The sequence below is a fragment of the Helianthus annuus genome, chromosome 3 (genome assembly GCF_002127325.2).
Source record: "Helianthus annuus cultivar XRQ/B chromosome 3, HanXRQr2.0-SUNRISE, whole genome shotgun sequence".
Classification (NCBI taxonomy): Eukaryota; Viridiplantae; Streptophyta; class Magnoliopsida; order Asterales; family Asteraceae; genus Helianthus; species Helianthus annuus.
In genome coordinates this window covers 138,733,007-138,745,557 of record NC_035435.2, presented here as the reverse complement: position 1 = coordinate 138,745,557, position 12,551 = coordinate 138,733,007, and the positions used below count along the sequence as shown (strand labels likewise).

At 32.6% G+C, this 12,551-nt stretch overlaps 2 long non-coding RNA genes across 7 annotated transcripts; both read left to right on the top strand.

Annotated features, from left to right (window-relative positions):
• The first annotated feature begins 7,743 nt into the window (after positions 1–7,743).
• On the top strand, positions 7,744–10,427 carry LOC110929736. 5 transcript variants are annotated; one of them, XR_002587360.2, is made up of 6 exons: positions 7,744–8,013; positions 8,245–8,366; positions 8,504–8,626; positions 8,990–9,072; positions 9,730–9,775; positions 9,916–10,427. It is a non-coding gene; the product is annotated as an uncharacterized LOC110929736 (long non-coding RNA). The 5 variants fall into 5 exon arrangements; XR_002587359.2 differs by having other exon boundaries at positions 7,747–8,013; positions 8,276–8,366; positions 9,926–10,427; XR_002587358.2 differs by having other exon boundaries at positions 7,748–8,013; positions 8,276–8,366.
• Positions 10,428–10,646: 219 nt separating this feature from the next.
• LOC110928005 lies at positions 10,647–12,223 on the top strand. 2 transcript variants are annotated; one of them, XR_002586065.2, is made up of 5 exons: positions 10,647–11,140; positions 11,323–11,401; positions 11,489–11,534; positions 11,643–11,741; positions 11,875–12,223. It is a non-coding gene; the product is annotated as an uncharacterized LOC110928005 (long non-coding RNA). The 2 variants fall into 2 exon arrangements; XR_002586066.2 differs by having other exon boundaries at positions 11,858–12,223.
• The last annotated feature ends 328 nt before the right edge of the window (positions 12,224–12,551 follow it).

The following is a 12,551-nucleotide window of genomic DNA, read 5'->3' as shown; positions in this document are numbered from 1 at the left end:
GATTTATAGAGTGACAAGTGTCCAATAAGCTAAAACTAAACCCACTACATCACCACCAAAAACCTAAACACCCACCCCACCACCACCCAAAAACCTAACCCCCCCCCCCCCTCGGGCAAAACAAAACAAAACAAAACTATACCTCACCAAAAAAACCCCCAAAAAACCTAACCTCCCCCCCACCCCCCCCCAAAAAACCTAACCCCCACCTCCCACCTCACCCTCCAAAAACCTAAAAAAAAACTAAACACCCACCCCCACCACCACCCAAAAACCTAAACCCCCCACCCCCTCGGCAAAAAAAAAAAAAAAAAAAAAAAATGGGGTGGGTGATGTGGGGGGGGGGGGTGTTAGGTTTTTGGTGGTGGTGGATATTTAAGGGGTTTTTTTTTTTTTTTTGTAGTGGGGTTTTTTTGTGTAGTGGGTTTAGTTTTAAGTTATTGGATACTTGTCACTCTATAAATCCTTCTTACACTTCTTACAATTAGGATCCTTTGTATTTGATCCTAATCCTAAATTATAAATATGTAAATCATTTCGATTGTAATGACCAAAAATGAGCATTTGTCCTTCAATGGCTTTATTGGGGGCTGTCAAGGGTTGATAGAGAAGATGTTACCACTGAATAGTCACCGCATTTTTCATGTGCTTTCTTTAGAGATGAATGATATTTCTAAAAAAAAAAATGCCTATGGGATTGAAATTAGTAGACTTCTCATCGTGCTTTCTATTGCTACAAAAATATACGTAGTTGGATTTGGACTTCTGCATCACTCCATAGAATTCTAGTTTGAGGTGTTCTTGTACGAGCAAGTAAAGTAAATAAGAGAGAATTCTAAAGGAAAAGTTATAATGTTAGAATAATTCAAAACATTACATGGTTGTCCCCTCTATAGGGATTTTCAAAATTTGAAAAGTTTGTTAAATTTTCGAAATTACAAACTGAAATTAAACATAGGAATAGACGCGTAAATTGATTCGATCAGTTACTTGTTGCAGCCCAATTAACACCTTGGTAAAATGGCCAGCTTGGGTTGGGTGGCGGGTCAATTAATAAAAAGGATTGTTTTGGTTCGCGTCGGAATGGGTTTGGGTTCAAACGGGCCTGGGTCAAAATGGGTTTCAGGCAATGTTTTAAAAACCGGTAAATACCGGCCGGTTATACCGGTATTACCGTTTCCAGATGTAAATCCGGTACGAAACACCCCGGTAAATAAGTGAAACGGCATAAGGTTTGTACCGGCGGTAAAATCCGGTATACCGGTTTGAAAGGTAATACCGGTACTGGCACAGGGTTATTTTCGTTTGAGTTGATACTTATTTTCAATATATATGTTACTTATCTTATGTGATTTTTATATATTATGATTATTCGTAATTAAAAGTTCTTATTTAATATTGTATGAAACGAAAATAGTTGATGTATTCAACACTCAAATGGCTTAAACATATCGTATACTTTCATTTAAAAGAGCTTGTTGGAAAATTGAATGATTTTCGATTATCGTTTGGATTATTTTTTATTATGGATTTACTTTTGAATCATCTTTTAATACGCAATTATTCATTTTTGGATTAACTTTTGAGTTTATGTTGTAATTTATGAAATTATAGAGTTAGCTAGTCAACCCGGTTGAACCGCTCGGTACAACCTGGTTCAACCGGTTGAACCATTTTTTAGCCTAATCCGGTTTGATCTAAAAACCGGTTTTTAAAACATTGGTTTCAGGTCAGGTCGAGTTGGTTTAAAAAATGTTTTTTATGAAAAAAACAGGAAGATTGTAATAGTTAGGGGGCAATCCTGGCCCAAAAGATAACTTAAATCAAAGATAAAAAAAAAAAAGAACGGATAATTTGTATGTATGAGACCATTATTATTCTACATAATCTTAAGGCTATACGTGTGGAGGAGCATGAAAATGGGGTGTTATGCGACATAGGGACGACACGTCAGCACGCGTCAGAAAACAATTACGACGGTTTCATTATGTAGCTTCTCATATGCAACTTCAAGTGTTTGAATGAATTATTTCATATTTTCTCTTTTCAAGGTCAACACCTTTAGCCCCTTGACCTTATAACTTAATTTAAGTAACAACTTAACTTAGTTATTGATTTTATTAATAATATTTAACGAAGCTATATATATATATATATATATATATATATATATATATATATAGGACCAGAAGAAAACGCCCTAAAGTGTGAGAACGGTGAGAACGCATCCTGGCCCAACACGTGGCGCGGAATATGATCAGGGCCTGAGGGGTTTTTTTGTCTTTTCAATCTTCTTTTATTTCCCAATTTTGCGTAACATGCTGCTTCATTTTTGGCGTCTAAGATTATTTTGGCGTTAATTATATTCATTAACTAATTGGCGTTTTATTTTCTCTTAGATCTGTTACGTTGAATTAATTATTTTTATGTCACATAGATAATTTTTTTGGCGTTATAGCGTTTCTCTGGTCAATTTTTTTTGACGTTTATGGCGTTGTTAATAATTCATTATGATTTATTAATATTTTCATAAAATTACAATAAGACCAAATGTTTTTACGGCGTTTAGTCAATTTTTTTGGCGTTTAATACATTGACAAGGTGCTTTGCCAGCACCCGTTCTCACAGTTTTCATATCAGTAGAGAATTAGATAACAAACAACAGATAATTAGATAACAAAACAATAGAAAATGAAAAAGAAAAAAAATTAAAAATGGTAATCTAATTTCTCATCCAAATCTTAATTGTCATCAGACTCTTCTTCTTGAATTTGTTTTGGCGTTTTGAACCTTTGAATATCTTAGCTAGATGCCAATTTTCCTACATAACGCTCGTCTTTTTAGACGAAGCTTGTTAGTGGCATCCTGTTTTTTGGTGTGATATTCTTGTTTGGTGGCATGTCATTGAAGATCAACTCCTGCTTGAATACTATTTATAATAATGAAGTCCAAAATAGCATTTTACGCTGGTATCGATCCCTTCATGCCATGCATATATTCATCAAGAACAAAGCTCACATGATGACATATCACTGTCATCAGTCTCTTTTTCTTGAATATTTGTCCATCTCATTCAGCAAAAGCTTATAGAGATACCCACCTCAGAGAAGAATCCATTCAGTGAAAGTTTTGCCATCTGTGGTTTTTTTAACTATTTTTTGGCGTTTAAAGTGAGTGGTTTCTAGGGAACATGACGTTTTGTTTTCTGGGTGTGATCAATTCATTGTGCAGGGACCTCTCTCTTATAGGAGTTTTTTGGCCCGTAGTTTAGGCGAGATTTTTATTATAATAAATTATAGTAATAAAGTAACCGTCTTTTCAGTTACTTTGTGTATTTATTGTTTTGTTCAGCTTTATCAGTTCTAGGGTGATAGACGTCCCATTTTCCAAGTTTGGCGTTTTTTTAAATGGCGTTATGTAGACCAAGATGACAAAATACAATAACAGAGAAAATATTAAACAGGAAAAATATTTTTTATATTTTTGGCGTTTTGTAAGCAATGACTTTTTGTAGTATTTTTTTTGGCGTTTTGCAACTAAACGGAGAAATATAGCATTTAATTATCTTAAGAAAAAAAAAAGATTACACAGAAGAAAACCAACCAAAAAAAATTAAAACTTCTCGTCAGAAGGTACTTTATCCGAGATGTATCCATCACTTCCGTCGTCTTCTTCCTAGTCTTCATCTAGACTTTCATCCATGTCATCACCTTCACTTTCATCGGCTTCTTGTTGCTGAAGATTCTGAAGCCTCCATTTGAACATGTCCTGCATCAACGCCATTTTTGAGTCCATGTATGTGTTCAAACAAGTGGCGTTGTGCAATTCTTCCATGAACCCAATCCCCTGCTTTGTCATGATGTTTTCAAGCAGGTAGTCTTCCTGCTCTCCCTTGACATATATAACGGTCATCATGTCTGTTTCCTCATCAAAACGCCATGATGTCATGACTGGGTCTGATTTTCCATCTGCTTTGATTGGTCCAAATTTCCTTGTTAATGTTTTCATAAGCTTATGTGTTCATGACATTCGTTATCCAGAGCGATGCCAAGTGATAGGATACCCCTCTGTACCTCTTCTTCCATCTTCAAAATTGCCTTGATCGTCCTAACATACACCCTCCTTCTGTTGTCAAAACGTAGGACGAATCGCCTGATTGCCAGATTGTATCTCCACCAAACGATGGTTGCCATTTTTGGCGTTTTGGTTAAACTTGGCGTTTTTGGTAAAATATGTTTTTGCAGAATGATAGATTGAAGAGATTATGGAAGCGATGTTTAACGTCGTTTATATAATGATGTTTTTGGCGCGTAATTTAGGAGGGAATTTCTTCTAATAAATGTTAATAACTGAATTTCAGTTAATGTGTTGTTTACTCTTCATGTAATCTCCAACGTGTTTTATCACTAATTTTTGGCGTTTTGTATTTAGTGGCGTTTTATTTGTTTTGAATGGCGTGTTATCATTTTTTGTTGGTGTTTTGAATTTGAACGGTAAAAGACCCTTTTACCCTTAATGAAGCGCGTCCACTTAATAGAATTGGTGTTATTTACGATAACTCCACCGCGCCAATCTAGTCCATATATTGTTTTGATCTGACGATCCATAATTGTTCTCACTGTTCTCACACTTTCCCCCGTTAGGTTGAAGATCCTATACATTGATTCAAAAGTGTGAGAAGTGTGAGAAATATTGTGGAGATGACATGTGTCTCCAGTCTAAATTAATTCAAAAGGGTAAACAAATAATTTTCTTATTGATTTAATTAATTGATAACCTTCCATAACCGCCACCCTTAATTATAGGAATACGAATTAAGAATTAATCTACAAATTTGTGTCATCTCGTTCAGAACTGTATAATGTTATATATTTTTATATAGTGTTATATAGTGTTACATAGTGTTATATGGTGTTATATAGTGTTTTTTGGTGTTATATAGTGTTATATGATGGATGTATAGTGTTATATAGTGTTATATGATGTTATATGGTATTATACGGTGTTATATAGTGTTATTTAGAGTTATATAGTGTTATATAGTGTTATATTTGTCTGATAGCATGTCTATGATAGATGTATAGTGTTATATATTGTTATATATTGTTATATAATGTTATATAGTGTTACATAGTGTTATATGGTGTTACATAGTGTTATACGGTGTTACATAGTGTTATACGGTGTTATATGGTGTTATATAGTGTTATATGATGGATGTATAGTGTTATATATTTCTTGTAGCAGTTACATATTTCTGGAATTTTTAGAATGTCCGAATTTTAAAATAAGTTTAAAATTGAATCGCTAGAAAAGAATTTAGGAGTGAATCGCTAGAATTTAGGAGAGATTACCTAATTTGAAACATATACAAAGACACTATTACCCCTACGATTTTCAAATTAGTCCAAATAATTAAAACACAATTTATAATTTGGTCTCCATTGATCTCAACCATTAGATCAAAGATCTAATGGTTTAAAACACTTCTTACACTTTTGAATTAATGTACACTATCCCTACCATATATATATATAGGGTGAGAGTTGGCTACAAACTCCATTTTTCCTACAAAGTGTAAAAAGTCATAAAACACCATAATATCAACCATAAAACACACTCAAAACCCACCAATAACAAAGTGGAGATTACTAAAACGCCATATTTGTGGGTTTTGTGTTGTGTTTTAGATGATAAGGCTTTGATTATCGAATGACTAACATTAGTGTGTTTTATGTTGATTATCATGTTGTGTTTTATATGCATAGTTCTACGATGGTGTGTTTGAAATTTTTATGGACTGCTTGGGTTTGGATATTGTGTTTTAGTGATCTTCACTCTGTTATTTGTGGATTTTGAGTGTGTTTTATGGCTGAAATTGTGGTGTTTTATGTCTTTGTACACTTTGTAGAAAAATGGACTTTGTAGTCGAACCCCACCATATATATATATATATATATATATATATATATATATATATAACTAACGTTTTTGAACCCGAAATTAATTACAACAATTAAATAAATAAGCGACATATTATAAATAATAAATAGAGGCAAAAGATAACAAAATTTTATCTTCATTTATTATGGGTAGGATTTGGTTTACAAAAAAAGTAAAGAGAGATTCAAGTTTAAAAGAAAGAGCAAAAAAGAAGAGTTGTTTTACAACTAAGAAACTATTCATTCATGTATATTGAGAGCTTATTGATTTGTAGTTGTGAGGGATTTGTGAGGAGCATCATCAAGCTTGTTTAAGGATTAGAGAAAGTGATGATCACTGTCACTTGAGATTAGCGAGACGTAGAAGGTGACCAGTTCCTTGGAAAGAGTAAAACATTTATACAAGGTGATCACTATATTAGCTTAGTGAGATTATTGTATAACGGGTTCCCTACAATCGGATTAAGAGATATGATTAGTGGAGAAACTCTCGATTGGAGGATCAAGGTCATGACGTATAGAGATTAGTTAACATTTCTTGAACCTCTACAAATCGATTTTATCATATCTTCCCTAAACTCTTTAAATATTTGCATATACAATTATCCATTGTTTACAAGTGGATTGTTGGGTTGAAACAGGTATTTAATTGCTTTGAATTAGGGGGTGCTAAATGGGTCGTGAACACGGGTTTAATCCGACCCGAACCCAAAAAATTTTAGACGAACACAACCTTAAAATCGTGTCATATATATATATGAACCCAAACACAACTTGAATATTCTTGGGTTGACCCGAACACAACCCGTTCAACTTGAAATTTTTAATTTTTAATTTTTATTTTTTTTTTGAAAATTATACTATATTATACTATACTATACCATACTATACTATACCATACTATACCATACTATACTATACCATACTATACTATACCATACTATACTATACCATACTATACTATACCATACTATACTATACCATACTATACTATACCATACTATACTATACCATACTATACTATACCATACTATACTATACCATACTATACTATACCATACTATACTATACCATACTATACTATACTATACTATACTATACTATACTATACTATACTATACTATACTATACTATACTATACTATACTATACTATACTATACCATACTATACTATACCATACCATACTATACCATACCATACCATACCATACCATACTATACTATACTATACTATACTATACTATACTATACTATACTATAGGAATAATGGATTTTAATAATCCTAGCTATTAGTCGTTGGCCGGCAACGGGCCCAACTTAAAAAATAACCAGTGGTGGTCCTACCTTTTCGTATATTGTAAACCAATGGACCTTTACTAAACCGAAAAGGATAAGGAGACAAAAAGAAATTAAGATTTTTTAGTAAAAGTCCATTAGTTTACAATATGTGAAAAGATGGGACCACCACTGGATAATTTTTAAGTTGGGACCGTTTTCGGTCAACGGCTAATAGTTTGGATTATTAAAATCTATTTTTCCAATACAATCTATCTATACTTTCTATAAAAGGAGAAACCCAAGTGACATAAGAAAACCTGATGTGTCAGCTAAAGAGCATGTCCAACAAGGTTTTCCTTATGTCATCAACAATGAGGTGGAGGCCAAAGAAAGAGCATAGTGACATCATAAATTCAAACCACTGTCCTACTTTAAAATTCAAAGGTGGCCTATATGCACCTTTTCAAAGGTTTGCCCACATATACAAAAGGGCAAACCACTGATGTTCATACAAAAGGGCAAACCACTGATGTTCATCCAAACCACTGCCCATATTCAAAATCTTGGCTCCAGATTCAAAATTCAAACAGATCATTTCAAATTTCAAAATTCATACATAATATTTGCTTCTCTCTCTCTCAAATAAATTCAGCTGCTTCTTTATAATTTCTCAAAGCTTCAAAATTCAAAAACCCATTTCAATCTCTCTCTCTCTCTCTCTCTCTACGATCTCTCCATTCTTCACTTTCAGAAGACGAAGAAGAAGATGCAGCATGATTTATAAATTCATCAGGTAATTCAATTCAATTCAATTTAATTCAATGATTTATAAATTCATCTAGGTCTTGATTTTATAAATCGATTTGAATCTCTGTTTTGTTGCTAAATAAGTTTCAGTTTATTAGTTAATCAATAATGAGAAATAGGTGTTTCATAATGAGAAATCAGTAGATTAGTTGTTTGGAGTTGATAAATTTAACTCTCCTACACTAACTTAGCTTGGTTGTGAATGCCGATTATGAAGGAGAAGCTGAACCATGTTGTTTGCTCACCAGGTGTTTGATGAAATGTCTGACAAGGTTAGCTTAGAAAAGGGAGTTTTGTGATTTAAGAGTTAATTTTTATGACTTGCCTGCTTAAGAAAAGGTATGTTTCTCTCTTTACTACATGGTAATAGTGAAGATTTTTGTGTTGCGGTTCTGTTTGGGAATATTGATCTGGTGAGAAACTGTTGTTGGACACTACAATTTGATAGATTATGCGTTTGTGATACGGTTATGCAGATTCATATACGATGAATGGTTGATGCCACATACTGCAGCCAAACTGAAATTCCCATATTATTGGGATGAAGAATGGTATCAGTCAACTGTAAAAGATGAGCTTTGACTTCATAACATTACAAGGTTAGTTACTGATTTTGCTGTTCATTTATCTTGCAAGATTAGTACAAGTTGCAGTTAAAAAATTTAATCATTGACTTTGCCTTTCTAAAAAACTTGGTAGATTACTTTATTGTGTAGATCATACTTAATACAATTTTTTCTTTAAAAAAATTGAGAAAAGTAGCAACAAAGTCGAAATGTTTTTGACTTTAAAACTTGGATTCGTTAAGTGAAACAAACAAGTATTGTATTCATTACTTATAATTTCTGCTATGTTAGTAAGCATAATTTCTGCTATGTTAGTAAGCAGTATCTAAATTTGTTGTTTAAAGGATTTTTTTACTTTTTCAAAAAGCTTTTAATTATTTAATTGATCCTATGCAGATAGTGAAATGGAAAGAAGAGTTTGGCTATTAATCAAATGTATTAAGGTTTGATTCAACATGCAGTTTAACAAAAATATTAAGGTTTGATTCAACATGCAGTTTAACAAAAATGTTTGGCTATTAATCAAATGTATAAAACAATTTTCACTAATGACAAATAAGGGAATCGTTTGGGTAGAATTAAATAATTAATATAAAAATACTTTGTAATTACGACAGTAAGAACATTCGTATATTTAGCATGAATATCTATGACAAAGCTAACTCTCATATAATATTTTATTTGTGTGTCCGATGAGTATATCAAGAGACAATAAAAAGATAAATAGCGGATAATGTGTTTATGTTTACTTTTTTTGAGGAGAAATTAAAATGGTAAAACAAATAACCAAGGAAAATGAGAAACAAATGGATGAATATCTATGAAAGCTAAAAAGCTAATTCTCATATAATATTTGATTTGTGTGTCCCACAAATATATCAAGACATAAAAAGATAACAGTGAATAATGTATTCATGTTTACTTTTTGTGAGGAGAAATTAAAATGGTAAACAAATAACTGAGGAAAACGAGTAGCTAATGGAATTTTATTTGATTCTTTATTTAGCTCACTAGGACTCCTATAAAAGAAACAAATAGGTGATAGTGGGTATTACTATTTACTTAATGTGAGTAGAGCTAAAAGGGAATGAGTATAGTGGTGACAAATGGAACTTACGTTTCAAATTGTATTGCAGGAATGAAAGTGCTTTTAGGTTCAGTTGGTTCTTCATACTTTACTTGGTAAGTTTCCGGTGTCATTGTCATACTATCTTGTGGTTAGATCTATAAATTGTTCATTTTGAATTTCAAGTTTTGAAAAAAAACAGTAGAAAAGGAAAATTTTAAAAATATTTCTACAGATAAAAACGTTTCAAGTTCAGTTTGAAACAGGTGTGTTGGCCAAGTACGGAAGCTGGCGGCTGGTGGTGGTTTGATGAAGTGATTAACTGTGCATAAAGGGCATGACATGGCAGCTGACGATGATTCAAACGACAATGATGATGATAATTTGTCGATGGATGATGCTACACATGTTGCTAACAAGAAGGGTCACAGTAGTAAATGGTCTTCACGAACAGAAGGGTTAGTGAAGATAATTGAGGCGTTGATAAAAAAGCAAGATGAGCAGTTTTCGGTTTTGGTGGGAATAGTTGGTATAGATGTGGCGAGAGATAAGGTGGCAGCTGATAAAAGAATGAAATTGAACGGAGAGTTGAAAAAGAAACCAAATCTTAGTCTACAAGCATGACTTCGAGCGACATCTGTTATTGTTGGTGACTCTGCTAAACTTGATCTTTTTATAGTCTTTCTAATGTACTGTTTATTATTTACTGCTTATGCATTTGATACATATGTAATAAGGATGAAAGTAAAGTAGTGAATTTAGTAACTACACATTTTTGTCATTTTATGATTTTTTGTTATTTTTTCAATATGATTTTGTATTATTTTTTCATAAATAATGCTCATCAACTTAAAACCATTGTTGTTGATACATCTGTTGATACAGTGGTTGATACATCTGTTGATACAGTGGTTGATACATCTGTTGACTTTGGTTCATAGATGGATGAAAACATATGTTTGAAACCACTGTTGGGTTAAACAGTGTTTTGTAGAGAAAACAGTAGTTTGTCATTGGCCAAACAGTGGTTTGACTTTGGTCAAACAGTGGTTTGTCTTTGGTCAAGCAGACTTTTGAACCACTAAGAATCATATTTTTGCAAACAGTGGTTTGACTTTGGTCAAACCAACTTTTTTTAAAAATAGTGGTTTGGCTTTGGTCAAACAATGGTTGCATACTAATGCTATTTCCTTTCATCATGTTCTCTCAGTTACTTACCACCATTCGTTAATTTAATTACATCACATGCAACTTATATAAGTTTTAATTCTAATCTTGATTTCTTGGTGGATAACAGTACCTAACTTTAAACTAGAAATACTAGCATTAAACTAAAAATTACAATATCTATACACTTATCTATACTTTCTATCAAAATATGTTATGCATGGTTTTCTCATTGGTGTTTGAAACCAGCTTGATGCCTTTAGCCGTTTCACCTCAGTGGCAAGAGAAAGCCAGTGGTTTCTTCTCCTCTTCAGGTAACTAAGTTATCAATGACACAAAACCAGCTTGGTTAGAGTTGTATTTTAAGAATTTGTCTAATTTGTTTCTGGATACAACAGTAGAACTCGACAGTAATGGCAGTTAGGGTGAAGAGGATGGCTTCAAGAATTGGTCTAATTTGTTTTGTTACTAATTGTTCTGTTTGGATGTTGATTAGGGACAACTTCGGATGTTCCGTAGAGAGTATCGATGCCAGATAAAAAGACTATTGAGTTGATCATGGATAAGCTTCAAAAGTGAGTATCATCATTTGTTTAAACTTTAAATGTTTAATATTTGAACTTAATGAGTTATGTGATTTTTCGGTGGATTATTTGTGATAGAAAAGATATTTATGGAGTATACGCTGAGTCGGTTGATCCTGAGGAGGTAGCTTTGAGTTACTTTGGATTCTTAGTGTCAATTTCTTGAAATTATGATTCAAAGTATGATATCAGATTATAGTCATGTAATTCACAATTTGTTGTTTTCTCTCAGCTTCCTGATTATCATGATGTGATCAAGCATCCAATGGACTTTGCTACTATCAAGAAGAAGCTTGCGAAATGATTGTATTTATCTTTGAAAGAATTTGAGGTTAGTACTTGATTTTGAGTTCTTATCGAGTTGATTAACACTTCAATGCTGCATATGTTTCTGTTTAATGACTCTATTATCTTGAATGCAGAGTGATGTGTTTTTTATTTGCTTAGATGTTTTTGATTTACAGACTCAACATCTGCTACTCAAAGGCTTGCCAAAGCCAAAGTCTGCCAAAAGAGAACATCTGCTTGAAGGAAAAGTCTGTTGATCCAAAGGTCTGCCAAAGTGATCCTCTGCTGATGAAGAGAAAGTCTGAAGAAGCAAAGGTCTGCTATGGCTCAACAGTTGTTAAAAACCAACAGATGATATTCAACAGATGTTGCTCAACAGAGGCTAACAATGTAACAGTGCTTAGGGTAATAACAGATGTTAGGAGTTTATTAGGCTGTTTGATTGTAATTAATGTTTGTTGAAAGTGAAGCTGTATTGGATGTATTGATTTTTTTCAAAATAAAGATTTTAAGTTTGTTAGTATATTCATTTGATGTTTTACAACTTCTGTATTTAAGTTTAATAAGCACATTTCCAACAGATATGAACATTCAGGAAGGTAATTCCCTTCTAAAAAATATATAGTGATTCGTTGTTTAATGTACTATGCATGGTTTTCTAAGAATCGACCCGTGTTTGCACACGGGTCTTACCGCTAGTACTATATAATAAAAGAAACCATTTTGAGGACACTTGTCATTATATTAGGCCATGTCTTATAGATAATTATTATTTAGCTTAATCTCTTCTAATTAATTATAGGTAATCCTCTTACTAAATATTATTTAGTTTAATTATTACTTTTATATTTAT